The 26,476-nt window shown below is 38.7% G+C and overlaps 1 long non-coding RNA gene across 1 annotated transcript; it reads left to right on the forward strand.

Moving 5' to 3' along the window:
* The first annotated feature begins 2,627 nt into the window (after positions 1 to 2,627).
* Positions 2,628 to 26,164, forward strand: LOC309843488. Its single transcript, XR_014300159.1, has 3 exons — positions 2,628 to 2,722; positions 18,540 to 18,609; positions 25,756 to 26,164. It is a non-coding gene; the product is annotated as an uncharacterized lncRNA (long non-coding RNA).
* Positions 26,165 to 26,476: the final 312 nt, after the last annotated feature.

Genomic DNA, 26,476 nt, shown 5'->3' on the forward strand with positions numbered 1-26,476 from the left:
AAGGCAAAATGTCATAAATTCATGTTTTTAGAAATGTAAATTTTCTGTAATAGGACAAATTTAAAAATTTTTCTTAAACTCTTACAATGTTCCTTCCTCAAGCTTATTACACAAGCCTGAGGGCGATGAATACTACCTTTCACAACCCTTGCAGGCAGCTCAGCGACATGATTAGGACCTCGGCTTCGGTCCCTTTTTCTGTGGTAATCGCTCCTGGGGCCGGACCCCATAACTCTCGTCCACTCTTCAGAGATAAAATTGTCAGCAAACAAATAACGTTTGTCAGATTCTGCTGTCAGTGGGACGTGAATCGCAGCACTCACCGGGACGGAGGCTCACACAGCGTGGAGGGCACCAAGCACACAAGGTGTCGTTAATGTGTGTTACTCAGCACAGCTTAGTGTTCATACAGATGATGTGTTATTTAAGTCACGTTGTTTATATGTGAGTCTGAGTTATACACAATAATTTATAGTGACTAAAGGTTATCTCTCCAATCACATACCAGTTTTACTCATGTTATACATGATTAATAATCGTGGGAGAAAACTAGCAAGCTGGGAATTATACAGTTATCTGTCCCCGATTTTATCCAAGTAAGAACCAGATCCCAAGTCATTCATCATTAGCAGATGAGTGGAACACAAACTGGTATATTGCTTAACTTACCCAGAGCATTTTGGGAGGTTATTAAAATGTGAGAGGATTTTCTAATTTCCTCAGTACTTTTACATTTATTAGTTCTCAATTCCTTGTAAGAGAGCTTTCCCTTCTTTGCATTTATTTATTCAAGAATTTTTATGTCCTATAATCTGTTAACTCTTACTATTTATTTTGACACTCAAAGTACTCATCAGTTGGTCATTGGAAGACCCTTCAGGCTGGCTACCGTGCCTTCAGCATTCTTTGAGTATTTCCCTATTTCTGGCATAGCAAGATACTTCAAACTCTTCCCAGCATCAGCCCTGAAATTATTAATTTTGCCAAGAAATCTGCTTATCTTTGGTTGGTTAGAAATCAAATATGGGTTCTGGGTACTAACTATACTCCTTTCTGTGTGAATGTCACTGATTTGAGACCCTCTAAGAGAAATGAGTCAAGAAATACACGAATGTGTGTGTGTGTGTGTGTGTGTGTGTGTGTGTGTTCGTGCACGCACACAGGATACATTTGATTTTCTTCCCTTTCTGCATCTGCAGTTCTCCGAGAGACGTATAGATTCTATTCCAGGTTATTTATTGTCTTCTCAATCGTAGAATGCTCACAGTGTCAAAATTGCTTATTCTTACCACTGTGAACCACAATAAACTTATAATCTAGAGTTCAACATTGCTGATGCCTCTGCAGATACTTAGCCTGAGGATACATGGTCAAATAGTCCTTGACAACCATCATAGTAATAATACTTTCAAGTAAAAAATCATCACACAGAAATGAAACCGTGATGGACAACCACGTATTTACATAATCTCAAAGTATCTCCTATAATATACTTAATACACTACACAGAGAGAAACGGTAACATTAATGTAGAAAAATCTGGCAAGCATCACTTTAACCAAGTGATCAAAATTAAGGTCTCTAATAACAAGAGAGGCATGTCCTTTCTAATATAATGCTCTGGGGAGCATCAAAATTCATACACATGGTATTTCTGCCAATACATAGCACCGTAATCAAATCATGAGGAATATTCCGACAAAGCAAAATTGAAGAACAATGTAAGAAATAAATGTTCTTGACTTTTCAGAGTCAAGGGCATGGAAAACAAGAAAGCCTCGGGTACTGTTTTAATTTAGATGATAGCAAAAAGATGACGATAAAATGAAAAACAGGGAGGGAGGGAGGGAAGGAAATGAACAAAAGAAAGAAAAGAAAAGAGAGGCAGGGAGGGGGAGGGGAAGAAAAAAAGAAAAGGAGAAAAAAGGAAAAAAAAAACTATGACAACTAAATGCAATGAGTAATCCTGGTCTGATCCAAGAGCAGATTTTTTTTTTCTTTCAACATAGGACATAGTGGAACAAATAGAAAACTTGAATAAGGTCTGTGTATCGGATAATAACATTGTATCAATATTGATTTCCTTATTTTGGAAAATTGCACAACAGTTATAGAAGACAATACATTTGTTTTTAATAAATATACACTGAAGTTTTTAAGGAGCAAGGGGGCATCCTGTCTATAACATAGAAGTCCCCCCAATGTAAATAATAAGAGGTAGAATGATAAAGCAAATGGGATAAAATATTAACACTGGGGTAATCTGGGTTGGGGCTTTCAATATTGTAGACATTTTGATACTTCTTCCTTCAGGATGTGCAGCAATCCTCATCCTTTGACTTTGGGCTGGATTCAGCCCCAAATCGTTACGACAGAAATGGTGTTGTAGAAATCTGAGATTATGTCTTTAAAGGCATGTTTCTCCCTCTCCTTCAGCCTCACGTTCCCTTCCTCTCTCTCTCTGGAAAGCCAGCTGCCTGCTGGGCGAGCGTCAGGGTAGAGAGGTCCACAGGTTGAGTGAGTCAAGGAAGGAAAGTGTCCTAGTAACAGCCACGAATGAGTGCTTAAAGCAGATTCTCCGCCACCTCCTCACGACGGCACCCCCGTCAACAACTTGACTACAAAGTCATGAAAAATTCTAAACCAGAAACACTCAGCTGAAGTGCTTCCAGATTCCTACACTCAGACACTGTGTAAGAAAATAAATGTTCGCTGCCTTAAGGTACTAACATTCTGGGGTCGATAAACAATATTAGGTTAATATAATCTGTGAAGGGTTTGTAGAAATTCTTTGAGCAATTCTGTATCTTTTTCTGTAGGTCTGAAATTATTTCAAAATAAAATGTTGGGGAAAAAAAAGAAAGAAAAAGTCTGGAAGAGTGTTCCGTATGACAGATTTTCCAGTCACCATGTCATGGTAGTAAAAATAGTCTATTGTTCATCTAGAGACTTTCTGGTTTCTACCAATTTTCTCAGCGTTAATTGCATCTCTAGCCTTTATTTATTTTCCTTATTCAAATATATGTATCCACACATTTCGATGTTTGAAAGTGAAATATGCTATAGACTTTAATTTTTGGAGTTTCAGTTATTATTTTCAAAAGTATAGGAGACTATACTATTCCCTCCATGCTTTGAAAAATTTACTCTGTACATGAAGTGAATTATGTCTCCTGACCAATAACAGGTAAAAATGGCCCTTGAGAAAAATTCTCATACACCCTCTATCCTGCCAACATAGGACAACCAAAAGAGAAACCTTCCCTTTTTTACGGATTAACATTTGTGTCGAGGAATCTATCATGGTACATTTCTACATTAGATGCTCAGTAATTAGCATGAATGGTTTAAACTTTTATACTTCCAAGCATCATTTCACGCTAAGTCCCTTGCTTTCAATTACAAAACAGAACTCAGAAATTGCTTAAGTAATTAATTAGTTTAATTTTGAAAAAAGTTATCTTGACATTTAAGAGTCAATGCTTTCCCCGGTTTTATTGGATACAGTCCTATTATGAAACCCTCTGTGAATTCTCCTAAACTGGATCTATCATCTTGCCCTGGCTAAGATTCCCTCATTGTGACTTTTGTTAGAAATCCTAGTATATCAACACTGTCATGTCAAATAACGTTCTGTAACTATAATTTCAGAGATTCTCAGTCTAAGCGCTTCACTGGAACCATCTGGAACTTCTTTGCTTTGTTCTTTTATTATGGATCTTTCCCTACAGAGGCCAGACTATGCTAACAGTCCTATTCCTTTTCTTTTTCTTTCTCAAAATAAGTACTTTTCAAAATGTATTGTTGTCTGGGTCTTTGGAGATGGTCTGAAGACTATATTTCTGCTGCGGTAATGATCTTATATACATTGTTAGAGTTTTTCTGCTCAGCGTTCACAGTTCGTCTTTGCCCTTGCGTGTTGCTTACTTAAGGTCCTTCCCAAAGCCTCGTCTGTGATATAAATATCCAGGCAAGGCTGAGGTTTGATTCACAGCCGCATCCAAGTCCAAGCCTCAACCAAGCGTCAGTGCAGGAAGGGGTAAGCAGAACACAGGGAACCTTGCCAACCTTTGCAATTATGTTCTCCCGATGGATGGATGAAATGTATTTTAAACACTGCCGTCCTCAGAGTCAATCCTATAAAGGCATTTATTGTATCTGATGCCATGAACACTGTTTTAACTAAGTCAGACCATGTTATAAATACCACTTTTTCCATGTTCTCCTCTTTTTCTTTCTTTTTAAAATTTTTTAAATTTTTAACATATAAAGTATTGTCTCAGGGGTACAGGTCTGTGATTCATCAGTCTTACACAATACACAGCGCTCACCACCGCACATGACCCCCAGTGTCCATCCCCGGCCACCCCCTCCACCACAGCAACCCTCTGTGTGTTTCCTGAGCTTGAGTCTCTTACAGTTTGTCTCTGTCTCTGGTTTCATCTTGTTTCATTTTTTCCTGTCTTCGCCTATGACCCTCTGCCCTGTTTCTCAGATTCCTCGTAGCGGAGAGATCATACGACAGTCGTCTTTCTCTGCCTGCTCTCCTTTTAATTTTTTCTATCTGTTTGTTTAGTGAATGCTGTTGTGATAAATCTGAACAAGGTTTTATATTTGTGGACTTTTATTATACTTATCATTACCATTAATGTTTGTCCCAGCACCTAATCACGTTCTACTATTCCTTCTTTACTAAACTATGTACTGAACTCATCTCCCATATGTTTATGTACATTTGAAAGTATATATGAAAAATATACATAGATGATCTTATACATAAGTCTCATTTTTTCTCATTTTTATTTAAATTATGCTTTGGGATTTATATCTACTGCAAAATTTTACTACATATTTTTTCATTTCCGTAGTGATAAATTCCTCTGTTTCTCCATCTTTCTGCTCCTACATACAGCTATACAAGGAACACCCCTTAAGATATTTTCTTGAGTTCTTACAGCAGAGTTAATATGGAATATATATCAATAAATAACACATTTATTTTCATTGTGTATTTCCAGATTGTTCTCCAAAATGGCCATATACCTCTCCATTTATTCAGCTTTTCTATTATGATAAACTTATGAATTCTTTCCAAGCTTAAGTATCAATACCGTGTTTAAAATATCAAGTCATATTGTGGTGTAAAGTTTCTATTCATTCATTCTAATTGCTACATAAAACTTCACTGATAGGACACATCACAATTTGGTTATCCATTATAGCTATAGAAGGAATTTTGGGAAAAAAATTAAAAGGAATTTTGGTAGTTTTTATGTTTTGAGTATTATTACAGTGTTTCTGTGAAGATGAACAGATTTCTTATCAGATACATACTAGATGTGGAATTACTAAATTATACCATATGCACATGAAGAGGGAGGCAGAAGAATAAGAAAAAAGATATGACTATGGAGACATGGTCACAGACATGCTATGCTCTTGGGACTGGTGTTGGACTTCTGACTTGACAGCAAGACAATACATTTATGTTGTTTTAAGAAAATGAATTTTTGGCAATCTGTTGAAGAAGCAATAGGAAACTAATACCATGTGTAAAGGTAGAAATCCACATAGGGCACAATACTCTAAACTCAAAAATGGGAGCAATATAGCACACATTTTTAAATAATTAATTTATTTAAAATAACTAATTTTAATTCTTTGGTCTTCACTAGTAGATTATTATATGCCTTCATATTTAAAATCAGTGTATTTGCATAAATAACCTTGTATATGAGCAGATACACACTGAAATTGATCATATAATTGATATACATGATTAATTGATACATAATTAATTGATGTATCAATTAATCAAATTTTTTATTTAAAACTGAATTTTTAAAACTACAAAGAATTTTTTAAATTTTAATTACAGATAATAGGAAAAAATTGTTTCTTTTCTTTTTGTCTCTTTGGCCGTAACCACCTAATTTTTAATGTTTTCTTATAGCTCTACTGAAGTTCTGCTTTCACCTGTGTGAGGAAAACATTCAATATATCTAGAATTTGTGAAAGTATTAGACCTGACTGTTCTCTACTTTTAACATGCAGCTTTGCATGCTATTTCTTTGTATCAATGGACTGTATTTAATTACTAAGTTAAATGGGATTTAATGCTTCCTTTGACCCCTCAAAGAAAATAGGAAGCAAATTGATATTTGACTACTTGATAATATATTAGATACATATATATCACCAAAGTGAAAAATAGAAATTCAAGTATACCATTTCATTCTGGAGTTTATTACTTAGAGCTGTAAGTCATTCTCTTACCATAAAAATGTTTGGGAAAAGGAGGCAAAAAAAACCAAAAAACAAAAAACAAAAAAACAACCCAAAACACTAATATTGAAAAATACTAGTGCTGAGGGACAGGATGCCTGTGCCACCACCGTGGGTCTAAAGCTTGAGCTTATAAATGTCTAGAATTAAGTCAGAATGTGTTCTGATTTCTGAGAATAAATTTAATAGAGTTTGCCTTTAATTTGCATTGTACTTGCTTATTACTGGTTAAAAAGTTGCAGTATTGTGACTGTCTTTTCTGCACTGTTCCACAAATAGGAAAAAACTTTAGTATCTATTAGTATAATAATATGGCACTTTTATATGTGTCTGCAGCCACTGTAATGTAAAGTGAGTAGACTTGATGTTTCTTGGATATTATTTTAAAAGCTAGCATAATTTACCTCTCTATTCCCTTAAGGCTAGGAAAGATACGGACACAATTTCAAATGCTTGCGTGCTACTTCTGGGAAAATTATATGGGCTTTAGAAAATAATTTATTCAAGATTGCTGACGACAAAACAAAAATCCAGACATCAGGGCAATATGAGTGCCAAATTTATCATTCGTCCTCAAAACTGAATATAGTACATGCTATTAGCCCTAAAACCCTTCAAAGGACAAACAGATTACTTGTCTTTTCATTTTTCTCACTTTTTCCTATGGAATGAAAAGATAAGATACCGAGTTATAAATATAACAAGATCATATCCACATGTTCTTTCTTCCACATATCAAAAATGTAATTAGCTGAAACAAGTATCAGTAGACATTTTTAAAAATAAGCCTAGAATTTTATTTCTTTATTTTGGTACTTTGGGACTCTGGGACGCAGTTTGTATTTAAGACAACCAATAATAAAAATTAGTTTACGAAGTATTTTTCTTTCCTCACAGAAAATAGAGTTACATAAAAAGCTCTAAAATGGGGCGCTGGGTGGCTCAGTCCGTTCAGCATCTCAGTCTCGGTCTGGGCTCGGACTGTGATCTCGGGGTGACGAGATCGAGCCCTGCCGTGGGCAACGCACTCCGCGCAGCCCGAGTCGGCTTCAACCTTTGTTCCCTCTCGTCGCCTCCCTGCGCGTGGGTGCGCTCCCCTCTCCCCTTTCTGTCCCCTCTCCCCTGTCTGTCCCCCTCTCACCCCGTCTGTCCCTCTCTCCCCCTGTCTGTCCCCCTCCCCCCCCCCTCAAATAATTTTGTTTGTTTGTTAAAGAGGCACTGAAAGCCTCAGGAGCTCTCAGGAGACAAAGGGAGGGCTGCCGGCGGGGAGCGCGGGGGATGCGGTGGCCGGTGACGGACACGGGCTGGTCCAGTGACGGACACGGAGCTGGTCCGGTGATTGACGGACACGGGGCTGGTCCGGTGATTGACGGACACGGGGCTGGTCCGGTGATTGACGGACACGGGCTGGTCCGGTGACGGACACGGGCTGGTCCGGTGCGGACACGGGGCTGGTCCGGTGGCGGACTCGGGGCTGGTCCGGTGACGGACACGGGCTGGTCCGGTGGCGGACACGGGGCTGGTCCGGTGACGGACTCGGGGCTGGTCCGGTGACGGACTCGGGGCTGGTCCGGTGACGGACACGGGCTGGTCCGGTGACGGACACGGGCTGGTCCGGTGACGGACACGGGGCTGGTCCGGTGGCGGACTCGGGGCTGGTCCGGTGGCGGACACGGGCTGGTCCGGTGACGGACACGGGCTGGTCCGGTGACGGACTCGGGGCTGGTCCGGTGACGGACACGGGGCTGGTCCGGTGACGGACTCGGGGCTGGTCCGGTGACGGACACGGGCTGGTCCGGTGGCGGACACGGGCTGGTCCGGTGACGGACACGGGGCTGGTCCGGTGGCGGACTCGGGGCTGGTCCGGTGACGGACACGGGCTGGTCCGGTGGCGGACACGGGCTGGTCCGGTGACGGACTCGGGGCTGGTCCGGTGACGGACTCGGGGCTGGTCCGGTGACGGACACGGGCTGGTCCGGTGACGGACACGGGGCTGGTCCGGTGGCGGACTCGGGGCTGGTCCGGTGGCGGACACGGGCTGGTCCGGTGACGGACACGGGCTGGTCCGGTGACGGACTCGGGGCTGGTCCGGTGACGGACACGGGCTGGTCCGGTGACGGACACGGGCTGGTCCGGTGACGGACACGGGGCTGGTCCGGTGACGGACTCGGGGCTGGTCCGGTGACGGACACGGGCTGGTCCGGTGGTGGACACGGGCTGGTCCGGTGGCGGACACGGGCTGGTCCGGTGACGGACACGGGCTGGTCCGGTGCGGACACGGGGCTGGTCCGGTGACGGACTCGGGGCTGGTCCGGTGACGGACTCGGGGCTGGTCCGGTGACGGACACGGGCTGGTCCGGTGACGGACACGGGCTGGTCCGGTGACGGACACGGGGCTGGTCCGGTGGCGGACTCGGGGCTGGTCCGGTGGCGGACACGGGCTGGTCCGGTGGCGGACACGGGCTGGTCCGGTGACGGACACGGGCTGGTCCGGTGGCGGACACGGGGCTGGTCCGGTGATTGACGGACACGGGGCTGGTCCGGGGATTGACGGACACGGGGCTGGTCCGGTGCGGACACGGGACTGGCCCGAAGGAAGGTGCGTCGTGTGACATGATGACCACAGAGCCGTCCCCCGAAACACATGAGTCATTCTGTCAATAAAAGAAAGGAGCCCGGAGCGAACTGTGGGACGGAACCGGCCGCTGCCGGAACATCCCGGCGGATCATTCACCGAGACGCTGCGTTCAGGGTCCACACTCTCGTGCGAGACCAAACGGAACGTCGGCGGCGCATGTCCACGGCCACGTCCTCGGGCCGCGGCTCCCAGGCCTCGCGCCAGTGTGCGCCCTTGTGCGCCCTTGTGCGCACCGAACCCAGAAAGGCCAAAGGCCAAAAGAGACCCGAAGACAAGGGATCCGGGTTACGGTCCAGTTCGGAAGCGCAGGGCTTTCCTGGAATCGGTCGGTGCTCGAGGACCGCACAGGGAATAAGTCCTTCCGCATGTGTTCCTGGTCATCAACACGTATATGACCCCAAGGGTGTGAATGCACAGCGACTTGGAGAAGGTAGTCATTTGAGTACGAACTTGGGGTTTTACAACAGTGAAAGGAAGCAACATAAAGACCTGAAAATGGTTAGTCTTTATGACGCCAAAGTCTCGTGTGACCCGTCCACGGTTCCGACACTTCGGACTGGAGATAAAGCGTGACTCGCGCATCGGTGTGAGGATCCCATTAAAGATTCTCAGAATCCAGGAAAGCAAGCAAGAAAAAAATTAAATTACTGAAGGAAATAGCCGTGTGAATAAAGCACAACACACACGTCTCTTCGGAGCTCTGACCTCGCATTGGATCCTTCTTTAATTTGATTTAAGGTGTGAAATATTTAGTGAATAGATGGTTTCTGTCTGGTAGACATATCATTGACTACTTCAATTACATATAAGGCACTTCAATTATTTTAAAAATATTTTAATGTAAACTCCATCATTATGCCACGAAGTTAATATAATATGACAAGCTTTACAAATTACATAAACTTTTTTGAGATGGTTATAAATTAAAAGAAATGGTGATATATACTTGTTACTGAGTTATGACATGAGCCACAGTCAAAGGCTTATTGACATTTAACGGTTTTTATCAATTACCTTAATAATGAGCTTCTAAAATCTTTCTGTCATAAATAGCCTTGCAAAAATGCATTCTTCAAAGTCTAGGGAAGTGGTCTACACAATTTTCCTTCTTTGTCGACTTCTCTGTAAATGAAGATTTAGTCTCAATGTGTCCACATACCCCTACTGGTCAGAACACTATGTAATTCTGTAATCTGCATGTGTAATTCTTCCTCTAGTCATTATAATTCTCCAATACATAAAAACTCAGAATATATATATATATATATATATATATATATATATTTTTTTTTTTTTTTTTTTTTTAGAAAAGTCAAAGGCAGAAATTAATTAAGAGTTTACACTGATGAATTAAAGCAGGAATGTTCTCACGGGCCTGGGTGGCTCAGTCAGTTAAGTGTCTACCTTTACCTCAGGTCATGCTCCGGGGGTCCCAGCTCCCAGGACCCTGCTCAGTGGGGGTGTACTTCTCCCCCTTCCTCTGCCGCTCCCTTGCTCTCTCTGCTAAATAAATAAATAATTACAATCTTTAAAAAATAAATAAATAAAAATAAACAAAGCAGGGATGTTCTGCAAAATTAATCACTTAAGATGCAAATACATCTTGCTCATTTAAACAATTGAATCAGATTATTCCTTTTTCATCTTTAAAATAAACTATACACAATCATGAATTTTTAGATTATTGTATCCACATGGTGCTTATGTTTCTCTATGAATTTACAGAAGAAAAAAATGATTCATAAATTCAGTCTTTAATTCTTTTTAATCATGGAGGCACTAAACATCAAAACATTTCTCCTCATAAGGGAAATTAAAAAGTGCTAATTCAAAAAAATTTTTTTTACATGCTTAGGAAAAATCCCACTTGCAGCACTGCCCTTCCTAACTATAAGAGATATACAGTATTTTCCTATTAGCTCCAATTTTAACATGATTACTCCTGTTTTTGGTTGAATAAATTCTAATGACTTTTTTCCTGTTCCATTACTTAGGCTTCTAGGAAAATCCTTTTAATCTTAAATTATGTTTCTTATTTTTAAAAATGTCACATATTTTTGTCACTATTTCTATTGTTTTCCTCGATTATGTGTTGAAAGTTGAAACATTAATAAGAAATACAAATTCATGCCAATTCCCTGATGAGTTCTAACAAATTAATATATAAAACTTGATTCAGAGTAAAAGCAAGAGTAGTTTAAAAAACAAGACCCCTGACTTCTGTGTTCACCTCATTGATCCTAACAGCCTCCTCCTCCTCTCTTCTGCCTCGTCTCGCTGTAGACGACTCTCTAGAGATGTGATGCAACTCTGCCAGCTCTCTTTCAGCACTTCAAGTGCTGCGCCACGTCTTTCCGACCTCTACCGTTTCAGATAAGAGAAATGCTCTGACTTAAGTTGATCCTCCCCTACCCATAGCAGTCATTTTTCTTTGGCTGTTTTTAAGATGCTTTCTTTGTCTGTAGAATACATGTTGATTACGATACATCTTTACGGGTATTTCTTTGAATTTATTCTATTTGAATTTCTCTGGATTTCTTGAACCCACAGGTTTATGTCTTTTTCCAGATTCGGTGCGAAGTGCTCAGTCATTATTTCTTTGAATATTGGTTCATCCCCACTCTCTTCCTTCTTCCTTCAGGGATTCTGATAATGAAAGTGTCAATTATCTTACAAGGCCCAGAGGCTCTGTTCATTTCTTCCAAATCATTTTTCTCTCTGCTGTTCAGATTAAGTAAACTATTGATCTGTCCTCAAGTTCACTTACTCTGTCCTGGGTGGTTTCCACTGCACTATGAAGCCATCCAACAGGTTTTGTTTTTTTCCCCTTTACTATTTTGCTTTGCAGTTATGTAGTTTCTATTTGGTTTCTTTTATGCATAAATTTCCTTTTTGTTGTTATTGAGATTTTCTTTTTTACATTTGTTTCAAGAGAATTTGTAATTGTTGAAGCAACAAATAATTACAAATAAACAGAGCCTCAGGGATACTTCAAAATATATAAAAATAAAATAGTTATACAAATCAAAATACAAAATAATTTTTACTATACCCTACACATTTTGGGTATTATGAATTTTACTGAGAGTTCCAGTATTCATGTTTTACTTGTACATAAACGTATTTCACTGCTAGTCAACGAAGTCTTTGATCAAGATATTAGTGAATTACTTATCTTTCTTACCCCTTCAGTATATAATACAATACTTTAACAGAAAATATACTAGAGAAAATTTAATTTATTCTATTGAAATCTACATATTCTTTAATGAACTTTTTGCTTTATAAAATTCCAAAAAAATTAACTTTACTTTAGAAATTATTGAAAGTGTTGGGTTTTAAAGATAGGTATATTTATTTGTTTATTTATTTTTTTTAGTTGAGAGAGTGCTAGGGAAAGGGGCAAAGGGATAAACAAGCAGACTCTGGCTTCAGTGAGTTTTGATCTCACAACCCTGAGATCACTACCTGAGCTAGCTCCAACAGTCAGGTGTTTAACTGACTGTACCACCCAGGCACCCCAAAATTGTTTCTTTTTTTTACAGATTTTTAAATTTATTCATTTAAGAGAGAGAGAGAGAGAGCAGAAGCAGGGGGAGAGGCGGGGGAGGAGGAGAAACAGACTCCCCACTGACTCAGAATCCAGTGGGGGAGACCATGACCCAAGCTGAAGGCGTACACCCCACTGAGCAACCAGGCATCCCCCAAATTATTTCATTTTGTTTTCAATTAAGTAATAACACAATCCCAAATAATGTGAAATTAAATGTAAAATCAAATGGAGGTACATTATAAAAACATATTCTTAATTTTATATGAGTCAATATTCATCAATGAAAATGGCATTTTTGATAACTTTGTAATAAGCTTATATTTGGTCTCATTTTTTTTAATTTTTTTTTTAAAGATTTTATTTGTTTATTTGACAGAGATCACAAGTAGGCAGAGAGGCAGGCAGAGAGAGAGAGGGAAGCAGGCTCCCTGTCGAGCGAGAGCCCAATGCGGGGCTCGATCCCAGGACCCTGAGATCATGATCTGAGCTGAAGGCAGAGGCTTAACCCACTGAACCACCCAGACACCCATATTTGGTCTCATTTTTACTAAAGTAGTGTAGAGAGAATTTTTACTGTTAATTTTTAATTGCAAACCCTTGAGACAAGTTGGATAATGAAGTACGATTTTTCATCATCACAGTGTACTTGAGCACAATGATATGGACAAAACATAGTTCTGTGTTAACAAAAACAGCATTAAACCAAGATACGTACATATGTATGCGTTTATTTGTGCACATGCACATATTTGCATATGTGTTTATACATACACACGTATTTTACACATATATCCTATATGCATACGTATGGAGTATATGGAATACATGTGTGGTACAGTTTGATAACTGTCTGATCCTTGCTTTCAGCTCATGTCATGATCTCAGGGTCTTTCTCCCTCTCCCTCTGCCCCTCCCACTCATGCTTTCTCTCTAAAATAAATAAATAAATATTTAAAAAATAAAAATATATAGGATACATATAACACACTGTGTGTGTGCGCATGCATGTGCACACAGAGAAACTCCTTTAAGTAACTCAAATAATTATGATTCAGTTATATTCCAAAATGCTTTCTCTGTGTCCCACATATAAATTCAGAATTAAATTAGATTGTTGCCCAAATTTTTACATAGTATAAAATAGTATTTGAGTAACTATCTGGCATAAGAAATCCTGACAAGTCATTTTCATGGTTGAAAAGAAAACCAATGAGAGCTCCTGAAGTCTAAAGAAAAAAAAGCAGAAAAAATAATAACAGTCTAAGACTTTATATAATCACTTGCTTTTTAAAATCACAATTCTCTACCTGAGTTTTATGATGCATATTTGTCAGGGGGAATAAGTGTATATTACAAAGGTCTACTCACTTAAGGTTTAGCTTAATTTGAATTCAATTTATTAAAAGTAATTTAAAAGTAATTCCTTTAGGGACGCCTGGGTGGCTCAGTGGGTTAAGCAGCTGCCTTCGGCTCAGGTCATGATCCCAGCGTCCTGGGATCGAGTCCCACATCCGGCTCCTTGCTTGGCAGGGAGCTTGCTTCTCCCTCTGCCTCTGCCTTCCACTCTGTCTGCCTGTGCTCGCTCTCGCTCCTCTCTCTCTGACAAATAAATAAATAAAATCTTTTAATAAATAAATAAATAAATAAATAAAAGTAATTCCTTTATATGTCATGCTTTTTTTTTTTTTTTTTTTTTTTTTTTTGCTGACTTGCTCCAAGGCCTCTATCATTCCTTTGTGAACCGCCATGAGAAGGAGTAAAATCGTCCTGAAGCACCTCTTGAGAGAAATCTCACTGACGTTCCACTGCAGTTCCTAATGAAGATGATCACTGTGTAATGCCGGTGTGTACTGGAACCCAAAATCCATATCAATGGGAATTTCTGGATTTTTGTAAAAGATTAATATTACTTAGAATAGGTTTACTTGTCTAAAATTTACCATACTTTATTATAAAATGGCATAATAATAGGCAGGGCCGCATGTGTAGATTGTTGTCATAGCCAGACTTCTATTCTCAGCAGGAGAGAACACAGCACATTTACTAATTGATCCCTTGTTTATTATAAAACTGATTTTTTAAAAAGGTTTTATTTATTTATTTGACAGACAAAGATCACAAGCAGGCAGAGAGGCAGGCAGAGAGAGAGAGAGGAGGAAGCAGGCTCCCCGCTGAGCAGAGAGCCCAATGCGGGGCTCGACCCCAGGACCCTGAGATCATGACCGGAGCCAAAGGCAGAGGCTTTAACCCACTGAGCCACCCAGGTGCCCCAAAACTGATTTTTTTCTTAGAACTTTTGCTCTCATCAGAGGCATTTCCTACTTAATGTGCACATGAGGAAAAGTATGTAAAATTCAAGCATACTCTTTAAAACTGGCACTTACTAAGAAACTGCAAATAAGTTAAAACTTTTCAACATAAGATATAATTTGAATTTGTATTTGTTTCTTATTCTGAAACACATTCATGTATCCATAAACCAACATTTCCCAAAGCATGTTTTTCAGCAAATTAATATGACTAACTGACAAATTATTGAATGTATGATAAATACTGAGTTAAGTCAAGTAGGTTTTCATACTACTGAAATTCTTGGGATCTTTAATGTGCCAATGGAATTTGTGAATATCGAATAGTGCATATTTTCCAAATGCATTTGGCTAGAGAAATAATCACGTTCTTTTTATTCCAAAATCCCCAATCGTTATCTCAGTGGATGAATATTCTGGGAAACCAAGTGCAGAAATGTTGCTCTGGAAAAATAATTTCCTTTAAGTTAGTAAACTTATTCTTTTTTGTTTGATAATCACTTTGCAGAGTATTAGAAACCCTCCAATAACACACAGACACCTTCATTATTCCCCTATGTGCGCTGTGTCTGGGTGCTATTGGATTTATCCTTTTTGGCACAAAGGATAAAATCCTCTTCTCATTTTAGATTTTTCCCTTGATCAGAGCAGAGCAGGTGATTTCTTTTACAACTATTAGCACATTCTTTCAAAGGCATCATTCTGAAGCCTCTTCCAGGTAATTAAGTGTATAAAATTTGATGCTAACACTGAAAAGGCATGCTAGCTCTAAGAGCTAACCTAAGGTCCTGACCCCACCTCTCTTTATCACCTTGAACAAATATTTAACCTATAAAAATATTATCTTCTTCATTTTTAAAAAGGCCATCAGGATAGTAACTACCTCACGGTGTACTTATGAGGATTAAGTGATGCAATGATATAAATTCTCCTTATATTAACACAGTGCAGACCACAGAGTCAATGTTTGATACATGGCAACTTTTGGTACTGGTTCTGTCAATATTTCCACTCCTTTGGGTAGTATAGCTAGAATTGTCACACATCGCCCAGCAACAAAGCCTTTCTTCGAAGCCTTAGAAAACTCGCGCAGCCATCTGTGCATGTGTAGTTTTATAAAAGCAATACCACGCTCATCCAATGATTGTTCATATTTGTGCTGATGTTGGAAACGGAGGCAGAAGAAAAATTATTAAATTTCCTTACTGCTTGCAGCCCATTGAGAAGTCCTTGAAACAGGCAAAGTGACATTCCTTCAGGGACTCAGCTGTCTGGATATTGACACTTTGCTCAGGACAAAAGGCAACCCCAACCCGCAGGACCCTGTAGGTCTACTTTAACACAGAAGAACTCCTTTATCTCTACCCCGAGATACATGTGGCAATCATCCCCCAAGTGTCCGAGGCACCATATACATCTGAAGGGTCTCCCTGAGTCTAGGATAGGCAAAGCAAGGTTGGGAGACATTGGTGATCAGGCTCACCACCAATCCCAGAAATGCTGAGGCGCAGCAAAACCAGGGATGAGGGAACAAACAAGACCACCCTGCTCCGGGCATCAGAAGTGACATCTTTTCATGGCAGTCACACTGTGACCAACAAGGAATAACCAGACCCCAAAGAAGACGTAAGCCCTTAAACATGTCATCATTAGTCCGTGCTCAAGTCAAGAGGCCACAAGAATGTTAAGGCCGCAAGTTCCCTGGTCGGTTCTAAGTAAAGACTGTCAGTGGAGGCCCATATAACCTGGCAACCCAGTCAGGCCCCTCTCACTGCTGAGAACTTTCTCTGTATCCTTGCTTTATAAAATTCTCACTCTCCTTTGTCAACTCCATGAGACAAGACCCCCGTTTCCCGACTTCAGTACCATCAGCTCTATCCTGGTACTTGACCTGTAAGTGCTTAAAACTACCGGAAAAAAAAAAAAGAATGATCATGGACATAAGTGCACAAAAGAATGGGGATTTTGTGAAGAAAACAATGATTATTCTAAACACTTGCATATCTACTGTTGTACATCTAATCTCGTTTTTTCTTTCTCAACCATGTAAAAAAAGATCTGAAATTCAATAATTTCATTAAATTTAGTTAAGAAACATTAAATATTTAATAAAGTATTTTATTAGCAAATAACATTTTTGCTTATGGTGAAATTCTTTTGCTTACATGTCAAAATCATGTATTTGACGTTTGTTACTTATATTTTAAATTACTTTGTATTTGAATTATAAACTACAGATGATGTTCTGATTTCCTGATTAGTATGTTCTTTGCCTTATCTATCATCTTTTTTGATAATCAAGAAATCTCCCTTTTCTAACATTTATGTGCTTTTTAACCCTTTAGCAGAGTTTAAAATAATTGAAGTATTGTTTGTGCCCTTAATATTTGCTTACAATAATACAAAAAATTACAAAGGAAAGAAATAAAAACAGAAACCACATTATTAAGTAGCTAAAAAAAATCTAGCACTTTTCAAGCATTTCCATTTCAGTATTAATAAAACTCACCTAATAAAAACTATCAGGACAATCTGTGACCCTGACAGTTAGGTTTATTATCTGCAACCAGGGCGATTCTCACCAGAGAGACCGTGGGCTTCTGTACAAGAGGTAGAAGGAAAGAGTTTTGTAAAGGCAGGAATGGCCGTAAATGTTTCTGAGGAGGGGTTAACATTTCAGTTCAGGGGATTTGTTGCTGCCATGAAGCAAGAACAACTTGATCTTGACTTTCCAGCAATCTAGACGGAGAAGTACCAGAGAGGCTGCAGCCATCACTGGCAAGGAAGTGGCCACTCAATTAAAGAGGATAATTATGAGCCTTAAATGTTACAGATACGAATTTGGGAGAAATACTGTTTCTTATTAACTTTAGCAGAATGTATTACATAGCGTGATTATTAGCAAGGCCAAATTTTCATACATTTAAATATTATTTATTCATTTATTTATTTGCCTCTCTCGGTAGACTTCAAGTTCTTTGCCTTATTCAGTTTTAAATTCCCAGGCTTTATCTGAGATATAGTAAAATATCAATAAATAGCTGTTTATGGGGAAGACGAAAAAAAGAAATGAATGAAGATCTTAAGTAATGTGCATTTTACCATTACATCATAAAACCATAGCCAACTGAATTCCATACATAAAGGAAATACATACACTACCTCTTTTGTATGTGGGATTTAGTCGCCTTTTTGGTTAAACTATTGTATATTGATGTGAAAATCAAGCAATATAAAATTAGCTTAAATCATTTGCTGATGGGGTGACTGGCTGGCTCAGGCAGTAGAGCGTGTGACTCGATCTTGGGATCATGAGTTTGAGCCCCATATTGGGTGTTGAGATTACAAAAAAAAAATGCTAATAAATATATTACTCTTTTTTCTCCTCAGTATTCATCTTTCTTTAAATTATGAAAATCAACTGTCAAAACTTTCTCAAAAAGATTATGTAATGCTCTAATCTTCCACAAGTCTTTAACTTTATCAGATTGTCTACAAGAGAAGTGACTGAATATATTGATTTACAGAAATGAGTCTATCAGGGAATCATTAGGGAAAACTAGCAGTGGATTTTTTTTCTGAAGTTGCTTTTTCTGAGAAATAGATTATGAGAAACCTATAGTCTTAAGATATTGTAATATAACTTTTTAAAAAATCCTGGATCTTTCAAGCATTATTGAATTCACAGGTTTGTTTTGACACCCTCCCCTCCCCCGCCCCATTAATTGGAATGCTTGTGTTTTCTGACCCACAGCGAACATGGAAAACAAGAGAGGGAAAATGTAAAGTTTATCAGAAATGAGATTACAGAACCATCTCTTCTGGTAAGCAATAAAATACTACAAATATATGCAAGCTTATGCCAGAAGTCTATTAAAACTGGTTTTATATTTATTAATAACAAAATAATTATAATCTAGAAGTTTATAAAGTTAAAATGTATGGGTGTCTAAGATTTTTGAGAGATTTTAAAAAGTAATTGTTCTGATTTTTATTGTTAAAAATATTTTGGTACATTTATTACAACCTTATACCTCATAAAGTGGTGTTTTACTGGATTCTTGGTACTGATGCCTGGAAGAACTTAGTCAGCTATGTTTAGTGCTTCAAAAAATTGTTTTCAGTTCATCTGAACAATAAATCAGAGCACAGTGCATATAAAATGTTGAAATTTAGATTTTTTTTTTTGTTTCCAGTTGTTATTTAAATTTCAGTTAGTTGTTGTGCAGTGTTATATTAGTTTCAGGGGAAGGATTTAGTGATGCATCATTTCCATACCCGGTGCTCCTCACAAAATGTGCCCTCATCCATTTATCCCGACCCCACCCACCCTCAGCTCGTTCTCTGTATGGAGAGTCTGTGCTTGGGTTATCTTTCTCTTCTTTTCCCATGCTGTTTTGTTTCCTAATTCCATACATGACTGAGATCATATAGTATTTGTCTTTCTCTGACTCATTTTGCCTTTCATAATACACTCTAGCTTCATCCACATTGTTGCAAATGGCAAGATTTCATTTTTTGATGGTTGCACAATATTCCAGTGTGTGTGTATACACACACACACACAACACTTCTTTATCCATTCATCAGTCATTGGACACTTGCACTCTTTCCATAGTTCTGCTATTATACGTAATGCTGCCATAAACATTGGCGTACAAGTATGTCTTCAAATTAGTATTTTTCGTGGCCTTTGGGTAAATAACTAGCAGTGTGATTGCTGGGTCAGAGGGTCCATTTCTGGGTTTTCTATTCGGTAAAGTCACAGGATACAAAATCAAATACCGAAATCTATTGCATTTGTATACACCAACAATGAAGCAGGAGAAAGAGAAATCAAAGAATCAATCCCAATTATAATTGCACCAAAAACCATACAATACCTAGAAATAAATCTAACCAAAGACATAAAAAATCTGTACTCTGAAAACTATAGAACACTTATGAAAAAAAATTGAAGATAACAGAAAGAAATGAAAAGATATCCCATACTCATGGATTGGAAGAAAAATATTCTTAAAATGTCTATGCAACCCAAAGCAATTTACACATTAAATGTAATTCCTATCAAAATGCCACCAGCATTTTTCACAGAGCTAGAACCAACAGTCCTAAAATTTCTATGGGACCACAAAAGACCCCCAAATAGCTAAGCAATCTTAAAAAAGCAAAGTTGAAGACATCACAGTTCCAGACTTTTTCATACTATTATCTTATAATCCTTTGCATTTGTGTGGTATCAGGTGTTATTTCTCCTCCCCCATTTCTGGTTTTGTTTACTGAGTCCTCGTTCTTTTTCCTTTATGTGTTTGTCTAGAAGTTTATCGATTTTGTTTATCATTTCAAGAACCCAGCTCCTGGTTTCATTGTTCTGTTTTATTGGGGAATTTTTAGTCTGTATTTCACTGATTTCTGCTCTAATCTTTGCTATGGTTTTGGGCATCTACTGGCTTTGGGTTTTGTTTTTTTGTTTCTCTAGTTCCTTCAGGTGTAAGGTTGGGTTGCTTACTTGAAATTTGTCTTGTTTCTTGAGGCAGGTCTGTATGGCTACAGCCATTGGTTAGATTGACTCTTTTTTTTTTTTAAGATTTTATTATTTGAGAGAGGGAGAAAAAGCATGTACATGAGCAGGGCTGGGGGGAGTGGTCCAGAGGGAGAGAGAAAAGCAGACTCCCCACTGAGCAATGGGCCCTATGTGGGGCTCTATTTCAGGACCCTAGATCATATCCTGAGCCAAGGGCAGACACTTAACTGAATGAGACTCGCAGGTGCCCCTAGATTTACTCATTCTTTAGTGGCATATTATTTAGCCTCCATGTATTTAGGTTCTTTCCAGATTTTTCCTGTGATTCATTTCTAGTTTCATACCATTGTAGCTAGAAAAGATACATGATGTGGTTTCAATCATGTTGAAGTTACTGAGACTTGTTTTTGTCGAAGACAGGCCCCTGGCCAGGGCGGCCTCCACCATTAAAAGATGGTGCCTGGCTAGTTGCCAGGTGAGGATTGCCTCGTGAGACTAAGCAGAACGCCCAAAGAGGAAGTAAGCAGCATTGGTTGCTAGCGAAGTTGTTCGTTTAGGTGCACAGCCTGATTCACTCCCTCCTGTACCCTGCTCGCTGATTGGTCATGTAAGCGTATGTAAGTGTGTAGACTTGCGGAAATAAAGAGAGAGAAGAGAGAGAAGATGCATCCGAACCAGGGCGTCTTGTCGTTCTTGTGGGCTGAGGGCGATATGTTTTGTGACCTAATACCTGACCTACTGTAGAGAAAGTTTCCTGTACACTTGAAAAGAATAAGTAATCCACTGCTTTTGGATGGGAAGTTCTGAAAATACATGTTAGATCCATCTGGTTTAATGTGCCATTCAATTTCAGTGTTTCCTTGTTGATTTTCTGTATGGGCAATCTATCCGTTGATGTAAATGGGGAGTTAAAGTCCCCTACTATCATTGTATTACTGTTAATTTCTTCCTTTATGTCTGCTAATAGTTGCTTTATGTATTTAGGTGCCCCACCAAAAAACTACTACACTGATTAATGAATTCAGTAAAGTTATAGGATATAAAATCAATATAGAGAAATCTGTTACATTTCTAGACACTGAGAAAGCAGCAGAAAGAGAAGTTAAGAAAATAATCTCATTTGAAATTGCACCCAAAATTATAAAATACCTAGGAATAAACTTAACCAAGGATGTAAAAGACCTATATTCCAAAAACGCTGCTGAAAGCAATTGAAGATAGCACAGACGAATGGAAGATAGTCCACACTCACGGATTGGAAGAACATTTAACGCTGGATCGTTACAATGTCCATACTACTCCAAGCAATCTACGGATTTGTTGCAGTCCTTAACGAAGAACCAACACCATTTTTCACAGAACGAAAACAAAGAACACTAAAATGCATGGACCCCAGAAAGATCCCCAAGAGCTAGAGCAATCTTGAGAAGGACGAACGAAGCTGGAGTTGCTATGATAACGCATTTCAAGAGAGTCTACAGATTTGTCGTCATCAAGACAGCATGGCACTGACGCAAGAGCAGAATTAAAAAATCGACACAACCGAAGAGATGGCCCAAACATAAACCCACAATTATATGGTCAATTAGTCTATAACAAAGGAGGCAAGAATATACAATGAGGAAAAGACATTCTCTTCAACAAATGGTCTGGGAAATCCAGACAGCTGTAGGCAAAAACACAACACAACACAACACAACACAACACCAACTACACATTTTCTTATGCCATATACAAAAATAAACTCAAAATTAATTAAAGACCTAAATGTAAGACCTGACCATAAAACTCCTAGAAGAAGACACAGGAAATAATTATTTGACATCAGTCTCTAGCTAGGCCTCCTGAGGCAAGGGAAACAAAAGCAAAATTAAATTAAATTAAATTATTGGGATTGTTCCAAAACAAAAAGCTTGTGCACAGTGAAGGAAAGCATCAATAAAACCACAAGGCAATCTACTCAATGGGGAGAAGACATCTGCCACTAATATATCTGATAAGGAATTAATATTCAAAATATACAAAGAACTTAGACAACTCTTCAAATGAGTATTTTGTATCCTTTGGATAAATATCTAGTCTGCAGGTGTTGGATGATGTTTAAGACAGCGTTACTAGCAATAGCCGGACTATGGAAAGAACCCAAGTGTCTTCCAGCTGATGCATAGATTAAGAAATGTGATAGTCATATGTATACAACCACTATATATTGTTGTTATATAGGTGACATGGTAGGTACATACATTACTATGTTTTATTTTATATATATATATATATATACAACAAAATACTACTCAGCCATCAAAAAGAATGAAATCTTCCCATTTGCAAGGACACAGATGGAGTGTATTATGCTAAGCAAAACAAGTCACTCAGAGAAAGACAAATACCACCCAATTTCACTCATTTGCATAATTTCAGAAACAAAACAAATGAACAAAGAAAGAGACAAGAAGTCCCAGACTCTCCAATACAGAGAGCACAGCAGCGGTCGCTAGAGGGGAGGCAGACTGACCCGGCAGATGAAGAGTGTGCACTGCAGTGAGCCCTGAGCGATGTCCGGCCTGCTGGACCGCAGGGCCCACGGGAAACGGATGTGACCCTCCACGTTATTTATACTTAAGAATCTGCACTCACTATTAACTTCCAACACAGTCAGTACAGACTTCTGTATAATTTTACCTTGGTTAATAAAGAGTATAATAGTAGTAGATTAAGGGGCACCTGTGTGGTGCAGTCAGTTAAGGGTCCAGCTAAGTTTCATCTCAGGTTCTGATCTCAGGGTCATAAGACGGAGCCCCAGGTCAGGCTCCACACTCAGAATGGATCTGCTTGAGATTCTCTCTCTCGGCCCCTCTGTCCCTGCCGCTCAAGCTCATTTTCTTTCTCTCTAGAATAATAAATAATAATTTTTAAAAAATGATAATAGATTAAAGTTGAAAGAACTACAAGACAAAGCTTCTCTGCGGCAGTACAAAGCGAAGCTCTAGACCAGAGGAGATCAAACCAAGGACAGTATAGAGCATGAAGCTTCTAGTGCTCATAGTTTAAGAAACATTAAGCAGAGTGTAACTGCCACCCAAAATAAACATGAATCCTCGCATTAAAGGCTTATTTGCCTCAGTCCCTAGTATCTGATAAAACATGTCTAACTTTTAATAAAAATATCGGAAATCATGATAAAGGCAAGAAAAAAACAGGCTGACCAGATAAACCAAACATCAGAACCAGACTTCACAGATAATGGAATTATCAGATGAAAGAATTTAAGATAATTATAATTCATACATTAATGCTTTTAATGGAAAAAAAGACATTAAAATATAAGCAGACAGATGGAAACTCTAAAAAACAACCAAAAAGGAATTGTAGAAATTAAACTTCCAGTAGCAGAAATGAATGCCTTTAGACAGAATCATTAGTAGACTTGAAATTGCTGAGTGAAGAACCAGTGAGCTTGAAGTTGGCCAAGAGAACCTTCCCCAACTGAAACGCAAACAGAAAAAAATGAAAACAAAACAATGCAATCAAGAACTATGAAAATAGCAAACTATATAAAATAGTACACAATTAGCATACCAGAAAGAGAAAGAAAGAATGGAACAGAAGAAGTATTTGTAGTAGTGATAGCTGAAAACTTCTTACAAGGGCAGACTCCAAACCTGAGATCCACAAAGCCCAGAGAACACCAAGCAGGAAAAATGCCAGTGTGCGTGCGCACACACACACACACACACACACACACACAGATACACACACACACACACAGATACACACACACACACAGATACACACACACACACACAGATACACACACACACACAGATACACACACTTTCAAAGACATTCTATTCAAACTGGAAAAACAGAAGATGAAGAAAATCTTGAAAGATGCTAAGGAATGAAAGAGCCTGAAGAGAAACAGGGTACGGGTCATAGCAGACTGCTTATGAGACCAGAAACCATGCATCGAAGAGTAGAGTAGATCTAAATATTTTGAGTGTTGAAAGAAAAACACACCACCCGTCTGGAATTCTTTCTAGCAAAATCACCCTTCGAAATTGAAAGGGTAAAAATTTCTCAGAAAAACAAGAACTGAGGGAATTCATCTCTAGCAGACCAGCTGTGAAAGAGACATGGAAAGGAGTTCTACATTAAAAAAAAAAAAAAAAAAAAGTTCTATATAACGAGAGAGCTACATAAATCAAGAGGGTTGGAGAAAGAATAATAAAAGTAAAACATTATTTTGATAATACCTGATTTAAAAGATAACTGTGTAAAGCAACAATAGTAACAATCTACTGAGTAGTACAGCATACAGCACAGGGCAAAGTGAAATAAATAATGAATTACAGCAGTGTTAACAAGAGGAGAGAATGGCACCGAAGTACCTTAAGACTCATGAGCTGGTATAGTTATTTGAAAGCAGGTTTAGATTAGTTAAAACTGTATATCGTAAATTTGAAGGCAATTATTTTTTTAAAATTTTGGGTATAATTATTTTGGTAAGAAAGGAGAGAATAAAACTATATACCAAAGAAACTAGAAAAAGAAGAGAAAAAAATGCAAAGCATAGAAAATTATAAACAGGAAGTATTAAATCAAAATATATACATAATAATGTAAATGGAAATAGTCTAAATACACCCATGAGAGGACAAAGGAGGTCAGGGTAAATAACACACAAGACCCAACAATTTGCCATCTACGAGATGAACACGTTAAAGACGCAGATTGCTTAAGGGTAAAGCGATGGAGAAAGATACTCAAGGCTGGAGAAGAAAGCTAGAGTAACCATTAACTTGAGACAAAGCTGACTGTTAAGAATAGTGAATTGTACAAGGCATAAGATCAGCAGGGCACCTCATGATAATATATCCCAAATAGTCAAAATACGTGAGGAAAACACTGAACAATTTAAGAGAAAATAGACAAGTTGACCAATACAGTTGGAGACATAAGCATCTTTCTGTCAGTAATGATGTGAGAAAAAAAGGCAGAAGAAAAATTAAATTTCCTGGCTACTTTCAGCCCATTCACAAGTCCTTGAACTGGCAGAGTGACATTCCTCTAGGAGCTTAGCTGCCTGGATATTAATACTTCTCTAAGGGCAAAAGTCAATCTTAGCCAAACCCCAGGATCCTATAAGTCTACTTTAATATAAAAATCCCTTTGGAAATTTCCCTTATCTCGAAACCCCTCAAGATACATGTTAGCAATTGTCCCCCAAGCATATGACCCGCAGACGTACATCTGAAGGGCCTCGGGACTAAGGTTTTATTAGACAATAATAAATGATCTTTTCCTAACAACAGCGAGCCCCTCAAGGTCCTGGAAACCTTTCCAAAAGTCCTTTGGAGACTTAAGCTCGTCCCTAACCCCCTCCCAACTTCTAGGTATGTCACTGTCACGCTCACAACCTCAAAGCAGCTCTTTCTGCCCACAGGTCCTGTCCCTCTGCTTTAACAGAACCACGTGTTGCACCAAAGATGTCTCAAGAATTCTTTCTTGGCTGTTAGCTCTGGAACCCAACATCTTCCCTACCTCAAATAACTAATAGATCAAGCAGAGAATCTGCGGGACAGAGATGACCTGAGCAGCACGGTCACTCGATCTGACGTAGGTCATACCCGGGTAATCACGCCGGCATCATATGATGAATTAGGAAGTATCCCTCTGCCTTTTATTTTCTGGAGTAGATTATGGAGAATCTGTATCATTTCTTCCTTTAACGTTTGGCACGATTCACTAGTGAAACCAGCATAACCTGGTGATGTCTTTTTTGGAAGGTTTATTTATTGATTCACTCTTTAAAATGAATGTAGACTAATTAAAATTATTTCTCTTTTTGTGAATTTTGGTAGTTTGTCTATTACAAGGAATGTGTTCATCTTACCTAAGTTATCAAATTTGCAGGCATCAGATATTCCTTTATTACCCTTTGAATTTCCCTGATACGGCCTCTTTCAATTTTCTTTTTTTATACTAATGATTTGTGTCTTCTCTCTTTATTCTGGATTACACTAACTCATGGATTATTAATTTAATGATTTTTTTCATGGAAATAGCTTTTGATTTTTAAGTCTACTCTACTGTTTGCCTACTTTCAATGTTATTAGCATCTGCTCTTTTACTATTTCTTCTGCTTTTTTAGATCTAAATTGTTC

The sequence above is a fragment of the Mustela nivalis genome (genome assembly GCF_964662115.1).
Source record: "Mustela nivalis genome assembly, chromosome: 11".
Taxonomy (NCBI): Eukaryota; Metazoa; Chordata; class Mammalia; order Carnivora; family Mustelidae; genus Mustela; species Mustela nivalis.